This window comes from Phalacrocorax aristotelis, chromosome 1 (genome assembly GCF_949628215.1).
Source record: "Phalacrocorax aristotelis chromosome 1, bGulAri2.1, whole genome shotgun sequence".
NCBI lineage: Eukaryota > Metazoa > Chordata > Aves > Suliformes > Phalacrocoracidae > Phalacrocorax > Phalacrocorax aristotelis.
In genome coordinates, this window is record NC_134276.1 from 142,299,238 (window position 1) to 142,313,004 (window position 13,767).

The following is a 13,767-nucleotide window of genomic DNA, read 5'->3' on the forward strand; positions in this document are numbered from 1 at the left end:
TGAGAAAATGTTTCTGTGCATTTGGAGCTTTTCAGGAGATATTTTGAAGATTTTGAGAAAAAAAAAGCATTGGGGAGGTTTTAGGTTGGATGTTCTGTATTGTTTCTCTTTTAGTTTCTGAGATTTGTGTAATTTGTAGTCCACTATAAAATAAATACATCTGGAAGTGGATATATTTGAAATAGTAACATTAAAAAAATGCTTGCTAGACCTTTTTTCCAAAACTGACTGCTATCTGTAAGTCCCTGAAATTGCTGCTTAGATATTTAACAGAGGAGACAAACTACTGTTATTTAAGGATGATCTCCCATACTAAATCAGTGCAGAAATTCCTAGTTCCATTAATAGAAAACACTGGGGCTTAAGAACATTTATACATATGTCAGCAAGTGACTAAAAAGGGCTGGTCCTGGTTCAGTTGCCAGAACACAGGCGTGAGTTATCTATTCCTACTGGGCCTCCCCACTAGGTCCAGTGTTAACACCATCCAGCCCTGCAGGGATGTCTCCAGCATCAGAGGGCATCTCAAAGTTCAGTAGGTAACTGTGCTTCAGCAACTGAGCTGAGCCCAAGAGGGGCTCAGTTTAGCCCCTCTTAAGATCCAGTTAGCTTATTTTTGTTTAATTTTATCTTTGTAACTGGTGTGAAGCCTCAACCTGCTCTCTTCCTTCATGGCAACTTCTTTCCTCTTCCCCAGCCAGATACAACATGCATGATTTAATTTCTATTATTATTTCATACAGTTTATGTATTGAATTAATCATTCATATTCATTAAAAAATTAATTGCTGTTTGGAATACCTAAGATTGTAACAGAAATATTACATTAATTATTTTTTAAATCATGGATTTCACTGCACTGATCTAACCAAGGAGAAAAAAAGTTAACTACTTAAGTGATTATTGCATAGGATTGGTTGGGGGGGGTTGGGGGTTTTTAATTTGTTTTTTCTTCAAAATCTCCTATACCTCCTGTTTGATAATTGGGTCCAATTTTATATCAAATACAATAAGACTTCCATCCCCACACTGCTTCCTGGCATGGAGTGTAGCTACTGTGTTTCACAAAGGGATGCAGGCGTCGTGTCCCTTGCTCCACCATTTTCAGGATACCCACTGTCTTCAGGAGAGGCGAGGGGGCATCTCCAGGTTTCCTGACACATCCTGCCAGAGGATTTTTCATTAGTTTGACTGGCAGGAGTATCAAATCCAACAACTCCAAAGGGATTAAAGAACAATCTTTTTGCTGTACAAACAAATCAAGTCATGCTGGCTTTTTTAGTGAGTTCTTAAAGGCGGGGATGGCACTTACCAACTGTTTATCCAACCTAAAAAAAAAAAAAAACCAAACTGAATTTCAACTGCCAGCATTTTGAAATAACTGAGGTAAGTTTTCATATTAAAAAAAAAAAAAAATCACAAACTGCTGGATGGATAAACTTTTTAATAGAAGAGGGTTTTATTTTTTTGCAGCCATTCCCTCTAACTAAGGGTCACCCCCCCCAGCCAGTAGGGGCTGGCAGAGATCCCCACTCTTTCCACTGCGAGGCAGGTAATGTCAGTGGGATTGGGCATTATCCCAGGCTAATAGTCTCCTGCTGCTGTATGTAAACACTGCGGCAAAGCTGAGGTGGTTATGAAAATAATAATAAAAAAAACCATCAGTGCAAAGCTAAGAAGTTTCATTTCCAAGCACAGGACATTGATCCCGTGCCTGCTTAGGATGCCATTTTCTCTGTCATCCCTGGAGCAGCATCATGGGCACACGGACGCCGGCCCAGCTGCCACTGAGCTGCTGCTTTGGGCAGGAGGGGAGGAGGGCAACGCCTCGGAGGGATTTTGGCAGCACAGGTCCCTGCCAGCACTCCCTGTGAGGCAGCATCTGCTGCCACAAAAACACCAAAACCCCTCCCTGCCCCTCACCAGCCATCAAGCTGCAGGGAGCCATCGCTGGCTGTTCCCTCCAGACGTACCTCTTCTGGGCTCAGTAGAGAAAAGCCTTTAAGCAAGGTCTCTCACCTCCCTCCCTGAGGGTCCTACCAAGGGCATTGGGAAGGGAGGCATTGGCCCTCACGCACAGGAGCTGGGGCATGGCCTCCCAGCTGCAGCCCAACCCTTGCACTTGGCTTTGTGGTGGGCTGCTGTCAAGCACCTGACTGGGCTAATCAAGCTTAACGGTGTCAGGCTTCCCACGGGGCACAAAGGGAGAACAAGCACACCTCTAATCAGGGGAGACATGTGCCTTCAGCAGCCTCTCCAGCAAAGCCTGGAGAACAGCAGACAAGGATCCCCAGGGGTTAACTCAGCTGTGGACAACAGCCTGCTCCCTTCAGAGCAATGCCAGGCCCCTCCACCCACCCTCAGCATTTCCCTGCTGCTCTGTCCCCAAAAAGAGCAATCCCTGTGACTGCTTATGTGCCTCTTCTGAGCTGGTGACAAAAGGTTTGCCAAGGAAAATCAGTCCTTCAGCAGTGTTTTAACATCATTATAAGTTTCATTTCCTTTTGCTCCAGAGGAGAATAAGTTAATTGAAGGAAACTGAAGTCACTAATAAGTCTGCTGCTGCACAGGAGCCTTACATCACTGCCACATCACCCACCCACCAGACCCCTCTTGTTTCCCCACCTGCAGATCCAAGTTTCACTCACTGCTGCATCGCTCAGTAAAGTTCACACATGGCACCTCTAACAAGGGTCTGGTGAGTAGGTGTCTCCAGCTCACCACTGCCAAGGTACGTACCCTGACTGTTCAGAAAGCCATTTACAGGAGGAAACCACCACAAAGAAATACTAGTCACCAGCATGGGGAGAAGCCCCCAGGGCAACAGCATGCCCAGAAGGACAAGGTCACCACCAGCACAAGCCTGCACAGCAAGAAACCTCACACCAGCCAAGCACTATAGGGCTTCCAGGCAATTAAAGTACAACAAAAATACCCCTCACCACACAGAAAGTGAATTTCATGCATAAACCAAATAGAGAAAATACAATAATGCCTCACAGTAAATTTTCCTCCTTCCCCCACCTTTTTCACTTCAAAGCCCCTGTAAATATGGATGCTCACCAGTAACATGTGCTACTCATTAGCACATCCTCAAGCCCACCTGAGCTACTTGGCCATTCCAAATCCCCTGCCCTGAGGCCAGTTTGCTGCTATTGCCAAGAAGTAAGGGCTGCTTTGGGGGAGGGAACAGCACCAGGAGAGCCCTTTTGGAACAGGGTGGAAAGGCTAAGACACAAAAGCTGTTTGCTAGGAGCATGAGGAAGCAGGACAAGGGAAATGAAAGACAGGAATCAGTCAGAGGAGGGAAGAAAGAAGAGGTTTGTAGACTCTGTACCAGGTATTTCTATCCTAGGGCTTGGCATGGAGCCTGCAAGAGCAGAAATAGAGTCTTTCTGTGCTCAAAGGATGAAGAAGTAGGGAAGGGCAGAGGGAGGGCTGAGGCTAGGCAAAGGGACAGAAGAGGAAGGAAGGGATTCATACGTGCCATCTTCTACATTATCAATGGGCATAAAGCCTGCAAGGCTAGACATACACTGCTCTTGAGAATGAAAAAGAATCGAACTTCTTCAGAATGCAGTCATTTCATTTGTTTCATTAAGACATTACTGTGTGAAGTGCCTATATCTCTGTACAATTACTGTTTTTATCTGGATGATATGCAGCAGGTCATGAGCAGTAAGGAATGCTCCAAACATGGGAAAATGAAAATCAGGGTAAAAAAAAATCCATTTTCTATAAAATAATTTTCTTCTGTTTTTGAATTTTTCCAAGCTAAAGGCTGTCATGCAATGGGAAGAGCGTTATTATGCTGTGAAAAGAGTCATAAAAGGAATTTTGTGTTATATCAATACTTAAAATATGCAAATATGATAGCTTCACAAAGCCCCAAAATTATGCTTGGCATGAATTCTTAGCAACAATACAAATATCATCATCTTCAAATAAGCAGGTATAACATGCTGCTCAAATAGCTGTAAAAACAACCTCATCACAGCTCTGGGAGCATCCAGATTTCATCTTTGATGTAGGTAGATTTTAAATAGGAAAGGGGAGAAAGTTGTCTTAAACATCAGGGTGTATTGGGATAAGCCTTAGTGGAGCAACTACATATTTAACGTGGAAAGGAGCCCTGCCAGCATGCATTTACAGAGCTGCTGTTAGTATAAAAACTCAGTTCAGGTACCGTGTGGGCAGAGCAACAGGGGCTGAGCACCGTGGTACAGCCTCCTTCTCTCCCAAACCCCTACTGAAACAAAGTTATCCCCCAGGCTGCTGTCCATTACATCTGAGCCTTATGTTAGCTAGTGTCTGTCTGTCTTTACCGCTGCACATAAATTGGCTGTGATTTAAAAAAAAAGGGGGGGGGGGGGGGCAATAGTAAAACTAGTGTAACGCAGATGCTTCCTTGTGGGGTGGATACCCTTTTGCACCATCTTTCAGTGCAAGTATTTTTACAGGGCTTGAGTCTGATCTTGTTAAATCAACAACATACCGTGGCTGCACTGGCTTCAGTGGATTTATCCCAGCATTTAAGATCAGGATCAGACCTCGTTACTTTCTTCTTTTTATTTTCTTTTTTTTTTTTTTTTCTTTTTTTAATACAATCAGTTTTTCAAAAAAGTAGCTGCCATTTCTGCTCACTCCAGAGCAGGAGTGGCGGAAGGGTTTTGCCGGAGGAACAATGCATCCTTCTCCACACACTGTACAGAATTCCCATCTTGTGCATTAGAATAGATGTTGAAACAGTTCTAATTAACATTTTTAATTTGCATTTTAATTGCCTGCCAGGGTGTGAAATGACATGTCTGGGTAAAGGAGCGTTTTTCTTAGTTCCAGTGGTTTGCACAGTCCCAGCCAGGCAGTGGGGGCAGAAGCACCCTGGCCACTGGTCATTTTGCAGCATTCCCCATAATGAAGGCAGGACCTGATCCAAAGCCCAGTAAGTTAAGCTGAAAGAGTTCACGTGGGTATTTGCTTGTTTGTTTATTTTTAATGAATGGGACTCCCATAATTAATTTTCATCTGAAAATACACATCAGATCTTGATTTTAAAATTGCCAGTTGCAAAGAATCAGTGCAATCATTTGAAGGTTGTTTCAGTGGCTAATTGCTCTCTTTTTAAAGAGAACGCCATATACACACATATCAATACATATATATGTAGTTTTAAGATGATGTTATTTCAGATATGAATTTGCCTCTGTGCAGCTTCCAGATTGTGCACCCTGCAGTTACATAAAAGTCATGGTGAAATCATCCTGAACCTCTTCTTTTTTAAGCAAGACAGAGGTCCCCAGATTTTCACCTCTTAAGGCAAACCTTCCAGTCCTTTTTCCATTTCCATGGGTCCTCCTGGTGTTTATTCCAACTTCTCAAAATCATGCTAGAGTCAGGGATGTCCAAACTGGGGTGTTTTCAAATCTCAGCCACAGGGATACCAAATGCAGAAGACATGTAACCTCCTTCTGCAACTCAACTGCTGCATTTGCTCTTCTGGCCGTGGCATCGACTGGGCACACCAGGCACTTTCTACCAGCCGGACCCACATCCAATTTTTTTTTTTTTTAGAGCTCTTCTCCCTGAGGCAAAGTCACTCTGGCCCATGTCCTTATGTTTAGGGATATGATTTCATACATGGCTATACTGAAATGTCTACCAATTTGCTGTACCTCATTTTCTAAAAAAAACCTAGATCAGAGCATACCTGTGAGCTGGCCTGTTCAGTATTTCCTGCAGTCCAACAGTTGGTTCATCTATAGAAAGTTTCAGTAAAACCATTTTTTGGAGGGGAAGCAGGATTCCTGGTCAAGATCTAACAGTTAAATCATGTCGGGACAGAAACCACTACCTGGAGGACCCTGCAAAACATATAGCCTCTTAAGGATGATTCCTCATTTAATTACATCGGTTAGGTGGTTTTTAATTCATTTAACGTGTGCCATGTCAAAATTATATCATTCCCATTTCCTCCTCAAAATACTAGGCAATGGTGCCAAGTCATGTGCCTTACAGAAGTCTATTACCTTAACACTATTTCATTTGTCATCCAAACTTGTAATTTCATAAAAAGATATCAAATTAGTTTGAGAAGACCCATTTTACTTAAACCCACCTTGATTAGCATTTAATTTTATTAGCCCCTTCTAATTCTTTATTACCTAAGCCTTGCACAATCAATCCCATCACTGCTTTTTTTCCAGGGATCAAAGTCAGGCTAACACTCTCTCACTTTGGCCATCCTCTTTCCCTTTTAAAAATATTGGCACAATTTCAGCTTTCTTTGGACTGCTGAGACTTCTCTCATGCGCTAACGTCTCTGAAAATTCATAATTAGCGGTTTAAAAAGCTCCTCAGCCAACTCCTCAGATACAAAGTTCCTGATGCAAAAAATACCGTAATAGCTGTTTAACATGCTGTTTAAGGACTGCTGGGCTGAAAAGTACTTGGTCACCAGCACTGCGTGATGTCCCACTACCAGCTCACCTTTTTGTCTGCACACAGCCAAGATACTTATTTTTAAATTCCACCTTTTTAATATCACTGTTGATGAATCTCCCATTCCCACTTGCTTTTGTATTCTTTTCATTATTGTTTCAAGCCATTGATACTCCCTGTGCACTTTAGCTTTCCTCCTAATTTTTTAACACAGGTTTCTTCCTTCATCAGTTTGGTATAAAATTTTATATTTGTTCAGTCTGCTTTTATTTACCCTGAAAAACAGGGTGGTAGGTTGTTGGGTTTTTCTGGGACTGTTCTTTGGCAAACTTTCTTAAAGTGTTTGCAAATACCATCTATGTTTTCCTGTTTAAATGGGTTTTTCTCCTAACTCATTTTTGTTACTTTTTGGCTTTGTGAAAATCCCCTTTTTGAAAGGCAGTGAGTTTATCTGACTTGTTCTCTTTCCTTATTTTACATTCACACAGTGGATGTGATCGCAGCCAAGGCTGCTGATAACCTCAGGCTGCTTCAGCATCCTTGTTCAGCAAACCAGGTCTCCTAGTCCATCGAGACAAGATGTGATGTAGATGTTGTTCCTGCTGGAGGTAGCCTTTTTGTCAGAAAATTGTCATCCAGGGACTTTAGAAAATCTGGAAGACTGAAAGCATCAATTCATACCATTCAGAATGAACTGCCTCATGACAATGAGTGTGGGGTATGTTGCAAACATTATTGATATGTGTTTAAGTAGCAGTCATCCTCTGTGGGGATGACTCATAAAGCTCAATTGAATTTAATGGTGTCAAGCGATTATCACCTGGAGGGACACCACAAGCTTTACTTCTCAGGTTCAGTGGATGAATAAGTGTTCCAGATGACTGACTTCATAGTTGCCAGCATCACCATTTTATACTGCGAGCCAGTTTCACTTCCCTTTTTCAGAGTTGATCTTTTCTAAAGAGATTATAAACAACTTAACATTCCTGTCATGTGTCATCCTATTAGGGTTCATTAATATCAGCTAGTTCAAATGCATGTTTCTAAACAAGCAATTTCTAGTCCTTGCATTTATTACCTGGGCTTCTAATCTTGATACATAATCAATTTATGAATTTCTGTACAGCATATTCTTTGTCTCTGTTATACATTGCCAACACAAAGATTTTGTACAGTCTGAGGGTTTAGTGGGCCCTTCTTTTCACACACTTCTGTTAATTGAAACCCCTCCTTGCAGCTCCAGCCAGCCTGGTCTTCTGCAGAACTGTGCAATTTTCTGGTGTCCTAAGAGCCCAGATTCTTTACCTTACACCTCTTAGCTAAGCAGCATTTTCACTGTGGGGTCCCTGCATCTTCTGATTTCCTTCATTTTCCTTCAAGAGGATACCTTGGACATCCCTTTCCCTCAGCTCCTTTTGGAGTATGATTTTTACTAAGATGGATCATGAATCAGTGCAGTGGTGTCTTCTGATTTCATGAAGTGTCGCCCTTTGAGCTCTGACACTTTGTGTCAGTTTATCACTCTGGTGCCAGCCTGTCCCTTGAAGAATGTTTCTTCCTCCTCCATGCAGCAGGACTTGATCTGCCTCCCTGATTTTGTCCTTTTCTGCTTCTTCCCAGTACCCAGTGTGGGGCTTCTCTCTGCATTTCACTGTCCCAGTACACAAAATTTCTTAGACTTGTCTCATGGAAATAGTGAGGGCTGTGCGTCATATTTACTCATCAAAGGCAATCATCAACTGAACAGCTTCTAAAGCAAAATCCTTCTCCATAGAATAAGCCTTTTGCTTGCTGTAGCTCAAGTTCCTGCATCTGAAGTCTTATATCCCAGCTAAACCGGAACCAAACCATCATGGTTTGTAAATAACTACATAGCCCAGCACGCCGAGCGTCTGACTCTTACAGGGATAAAAGAGCAGTGATGCAAGGGTGTGCATCTGTGCCCTGCTGATGAGTTGTTCTGCTTGGAAGATGTATTCCCTTGAAAAGCTGAAACATCCCTTGGAAAACAGTCACAACAACAGTGGGTTGTAAACTCAGGCATAATGAGCACAATCTTTCATTAAAACATGATCAGAGTGTTTCCCCTGTTTCCAGGAGGCTGCTTCCATACAGCCAGGTGAAGCAAAGGTCCAGCACAGAGGGTGTCTCTCTTGATGAGTCCAGCTCAGCTAGAAAGGGGCACAGTGCAGAGATAAACATGGCTACTCTTGAAAACATTGCAGAAACTTGCACAAGCCTTAGGGTGTGGTCATATTAGGGTGCTCTAGGCTCAAATTTATTTAGATGCTCATTTTCCTGCGGTCAGTACTCATACTTCTGCTGACTTCAGTAGGACCAAGACATTTTCCAGCACACGTTTCTTTAGGGTAGGTTTTTCTTTCTGCTCTCCCAAAACAACCGAAGCAAGATAAGTTGTTGAACTGAAGACCTCAGAGCAGAAGAAAGAAAATCAGCAGGCTCCAGGGTTTTGATGGGCTCCTCACGTACATTATGTTTTGGAGTGGCTGGGGCAGCCAGACGGACGTGCCGGCTGCCTGGAGGCCACGTGCCAGCCCTGAGCCAGCCACTGTGCAGGATGTCATTGTGTAGCCACGTGGGCTGGGGGTGACTGGGGATGGGGAGCAGTGCAGGTGGCTTCCCACGGGAATGCAGGACACGAGCCTTCCCTTCTGCAAGGAGGAACTTTTTTACACCATGAAGGTGGCCAAATACCAGAACAGATGCCAGAGGGTTGATAAGCTGTCCATCTTTGGAGATACTCAAAACTCAGCTGGAGGAGCCCTGAGCAGCTCGCCCAGCTGGATGGGCTTCAAGCGGGGAGTCAGGCTGGGTACTGCCAGAGTGCTCCAACCTGAGCAACTCAGAAACCAGACTTGGGTCATTTTGCTCCTTGCAGAGTAAATTGGTTTCCAGATTCAGTGGGCCTTGGGCTTCTAACAGAGTCTTGCACAGATTCAGCTCAGCTTTCCACTCCCTCTGGTATCAGCACTCTCTTTTTGTGGGAACAGCTTTGCAGTCCTCTGTAGCCACGTACGCAGCAAAGGAAAAGCTGCTGTGAAGCCACCAAGGAGTCAAGAGAAGTAACTGCCTTTTATATCTATAAGGAACTTTTAAAGAATAAAACCAGTCGTCTTTTTTTCTTTATTTAAAAATAAAAAAAAAGAAACCAGCCACAATCTACTTTCCTATTTCAACTCTACATGTGGGCTGTGATTTCCTGATGATTTTTAGACCAATAGCACGATTTCCAAAGACAATCACTGTTAATAACACCAGTGCAGAGACTACCTAGACAACACTGTTCTTTAAAGGACACTCTCCTTTTTCGCTCCCAAACAGAAATGAAGCCAATAGGGAGCACGAAACGTCACCGTCACTTCTGAGAGCCCTGTTCATGTCATTTGCTTTCGTACGTTTTGTTGCTTTCCATCTCCTGGCTTTGAGTTCCTTTTGTTGTTTCTAATAGATAACACCAGCTTCAAAGTTTGGAGGAACCATTCCTCTTCTGCTGCTGTTGTCCTTTTTTCTTTTATTCCTTTAGCCAATGTTGATTTTTTTTGCAAGTTAAAAGGCGCTGCTTTAACAGAGCACACCCAGGATTCAGCACAGCCGGGTGTCTCACGTTGCAGTGCCCTGAGCTTGTGGAGGGGTGGAAGGACCCTTTCCTGACCAGCAGAGGCAGCTGCACCTTTGCCTCTCTGGTCTACCCAACCTCAGGGGACTCAGCAGAGGAGGTCCTACACTTCAGATTAAAATCTGTGTACTAAAAGTTCATATAGCTTTATTTTATGGGATGGCACATGCTCAGTAGCAGGTGAATTAAAAAGCAAGTGCAAAATCCTCTACTTTTAACTTAGAAGAGAGCATGGTATTCTCAAGTTTAGTGCCGTGTTAGTGAGCACACGCTGGTTACAGCTGTCATGCAGCCAGCTCAGCCAGTGCGGCTCTAGTGCAACACGCTGACATAGAGCTGAAGGCAGCTGATGAAGTGTCTTCATCATAGTTTGTTGAGTGCCTTGTCTATATTTTCATGATTTATTACTTCCCTGACTTTCTTAGGTGTTGGGAGGAACAATGAATCAATCCAAGCGTTTTCAGAGCAGGGACTGCTAATTGCGAGAGCTCTGTTTACTGCTTGAGAGCTCCAGTTTTGACAAGTCTCTTGACCGCATGTTAATATGTATGATTAATTATTGTTACGGGCATCTGCAGAAACAAACCTGATAGGTAACACTTCAGAGCTATTATTTCTTTCTGAACAAGCAATAAACATAATTATGTACACACTGTGTTACAAGCATAACAGGCGGGGAAAGAAGGTGCTTTTGCAGGTAAACCATCGCTTCCCAGCTTGCCCAGTTCAAAACCCAGAGGGCACCAGCTGAAATGATGGGGCAGCAGCTACTTCTCTTGACTCTTTGGTGGCTTCACAGCAGCTTTTCCTTTCCTGTGTATGTGGCTACAGAGGACTGCAAATGAGGGCAGAGATGCTGCATCACCTGGCATGTGAATGAGGGGTGGAAATCCTGGTTAGAGTGCTGCGGGCAGGCCACGAGAGTATCAAGGTGCCAAGCCTTTGCACTGTTTCACAAATGGATGGGACCCCAGTGCTGGGAAGGCTGGGGGACACTGCTGGGCACATGTGTCTGGAGGTTTACCCTGCTCTGCCATGCTTCACCTTGGCCGCCCTGGTGTGGTGCTGCCTTTGCTCTGGCTGGCCGTGTCATTTATTCCCGATGGAGCAGGGCTTTTTCCTTCCCACAGAGCAAATCCACCCCATAGAGGGGTACCCACTCACATGGAGAGGCTCAGAGTGATGCTGGTAGATGACCCTAGGCTCACCCAAAGCGAAGGACCTGTCCTACAGTGCTCTCGGCTTGTTGCAGGTCCTTGGAGCTGGGGCTGACAGGGAAGCCAGTGGGGTTTGTCTGTGGGCTCAAAAGCAAGACCAGGATGGGGTAAGGCTCACACATCATCCCTGGGGAGACCTTAGAGGTATCTAGAGTGGGGGTGCCCGTGGTGAGAGGCTGTTTAGGGAGCACCACCATGAGTGACATGAAGTGGCGGGGACGGACCAACCATGGGAAGCAGGGGAGTCAGTGACAAAAGAAAGGTAATCAGCAGCCGACACACGTCTCTGTGAAGCAGTTCTCTGTTCGTTTTAAAATATCAGGTAACAGATGTAATCAGAATGACTGTGCCTTGCAACAGCCTTATAAAACAGTAGAAGAAATATAAATATGGGTTTAATTGCCCACTCCACTCAGATTGCTTTATCCTGCGTAACTTCATTATTTCTAGAAAATTTGGCCCAGGCCATTATGGTAGGAGGAAAGTTTGCAGGAGCCTATGAAATTTCCCACTGCAGCAGCCTGCCAGGGCGGGTTATTACAGCATGCAGATGAGAGTATTTCTGTTTGCACAAAGCCCTCCGTCAGCACGTTGGAGGCAAGGCGCAGCAGCGTGCAGCTGGGAGGCAGCTGGAACCTGACCGTTGCTTCTTTACATCCCTTGTGTCTCTCGGTGGAGGGGCAGCACCACCAGTCTGAAATGGAAACCTGAAAGGATGGGGACAAGCCTCCCTCTGAGACCTACAACAGATGACACCAGGGTGAACTGGCTCTGTGCTCTGTAGAGGTGTGGACGGAGTCACCTACCGCATGCCATCAGCTTTGGCCCCATGCTCCTGCAGTCAGGGTCCCTGCTGGGGCACACGCTGCAGCATCCCCTGCCATTCCTCCATGAGCAGGGGGTGCATGTTGGGGGAAGGTGTGCCTGGATCCTCTGCAACCCCTTCCCATCGCTTCGGTGGCCTCTGTGGAAAGGTTTGTACCACCAAGCCCAAGAGCTTTTAATAGTCCCATGGGGCACTCATCAGGGAGTAGGGCCAGCCCCCCGTGCCCAGCCTGGACCTGCAGTGAGACCACAGGTGGGCTCAAATTGCTGTGGGGAGCCAGGCTGGGCTGGTGGGCGGGTACTGCAGTGTCACCTTCGCTTCTCCCCAGCCTTTGTTGGTTATTGCATGGCTCAGCTGGTGGGGTAGAGCATTTTCCTTACCCTGATTTGCAGTGTAATGCTACCATAAGCCATTGCAGCATGTTTATAGCATCCAGCATTTTCCCATCTGGCCCTGCCTAAACTGCTCATCCCATCCAGAAAGCAGAAAGCATTAAAAGAAAAATGTAATGAGAACAAGCGAAATGGCAAACCTGTCTGGATCCTGTTTCTTACAGTTGTTCCTCCCTCTTCTGCAGCTCACTGCAAGCCAGCAGCACCTCATGGTGCACCTCATGGTGCAGCACTTCTCCCTGGGCAAAACCAGGAAAGAAGCAGCCGCACTACTGGGTTTGCTCTGGGCGAGCGAATGGCCTCTTCTCCAGCGTCAGGAAGTGATTTTTCTGCTATCCAGACCTGGATTGCACTGAGTCAGAGCAAACGGCATGAGTGCGAGGGCATCTTGTGCACTGGCCTGGTGGCAGGTAGCGAGTTAGTTAATTACTCTGCTCGGTTTCAGTTCATCGTGCTCTACAGGGGGAATACACTTTACTGGACAGGGGGAAACAAAGCCGGCCAGTTTGTGGAGGAGAAAAGCCTGTTCCTTTAATCTAGTTGAAAGCTTTTGGTACATCAAAGTCCTGGCAAGAAGAACTATCTCTGATATAATTGGTGCAGACACTTGCAAAGGTTTTGATAAAGACCTTTGTGAAAGAGCTATTCTGGAGAAGCAAAGAAGGGTCATGGGTTAGGCACTAGCCAAGAAGCAAAAACCCCAAAAGCAGGATGAAGACTGGGCAAACATCACATGTCTCCATCCATACCCCACCCAGCCGCACCCTCAGCCCTGCAGGTGCTCACCACACACGGCAGACAAGGTGCCCCCAACAGCAAACCCTGACCGGGGATGACGAGGATTGCCAAGGGGAATGGGCCAGGGAGTGGTAAAAGGGTCTCCCCATGGACACAACCTGGGCAGGGCGCCCTGGGATGAAGGGGGTGATGCCTGTGGAAACCAAGGAAGCCCAGCTCAGCTGTCACCTCTCAAAGAGAAAACCCAGCTAGAGCCATGGGCAGCTCACCACAGTCCTCCACTGGGGGTTGCAAATGTCCATTATTACCCCCAAAATCCTAATCAAACAAAGAACAGAACTGGATAAAGATCGGGAGAGAAAGTCACAGGGAACTGTCTCCAAATGCTCAGACAGGAAGGAACAGGAGGTCCTCTTCTGGCATCGCTGCCTCTCACCAACTCCCAAAGGACACATCAAAAAGCAAGGAGGGGAGAATTTCTGAGATGGGGAAGTAAGAATGTTAGAAAGAAAGCCTAGC